The 399-nt window shown below is 45.1% G+C and overlaps 1 pseudogene; it reads right to left on the bottom strand.

Moving 5' to 3' along the window:
• Positions 1 to 399, bottom strand: part of LOC119352572 — a 22700-nt pseudogene continuing 22301 nt past the window's right edge.

Genomic DNA, 399 nt, shown 5'->3' on the forward strand with positions numbered 1-399 from the left:
CTACGAGGAGGACGAAGAGAGTGGTTCCTCCAGCTTCACAACAGGTTTCTTCTGCTTTGGGTGGTTCGCAAGTGCTGTGTTCAGGTCAGTCTTCAGTGCTTCGTTGCTGCTAGAACCCTTGAGAAAAACTACCTTGAGCTCAGGTAAATTCTTCAGGCCTAAGAAGGACGACCCGCTGCAGCAGTCGACCGTCAGCTGCTCAAGTTTTTTCATTGTTTTTTCTCCAAAAGTAACTTTTGAGATGGTGCTGCAAGCAATCTCGAACATCTTCATTTTCTCGAAAGAGTCATCTTCTATGTCATTTGTAATGATGGACACATCAAGCTGATTTTCTTCAAGTTGATCGATATGAAGGCGTAGAATACACAGCCCTGGTAGCTCGCTTAGGAACTTGATGAC

The sequence above is a fragment of the Triticum dicoccoides genome, chromosome 2A (assembly GCF_002162155.2).
Source record: "Triticum dicoccoides isolate Atlit2015 ecotype Zavitan chromosome 2A, WEW_v2.0, whole genome shotgun sequence".
Taxonomy (NCBI): Eukaryota; Viridiplantae; Streptophyta; class Magnoliopsida; order Poales; family Poaceae; genus Triticum; species Triticum dicoccoides.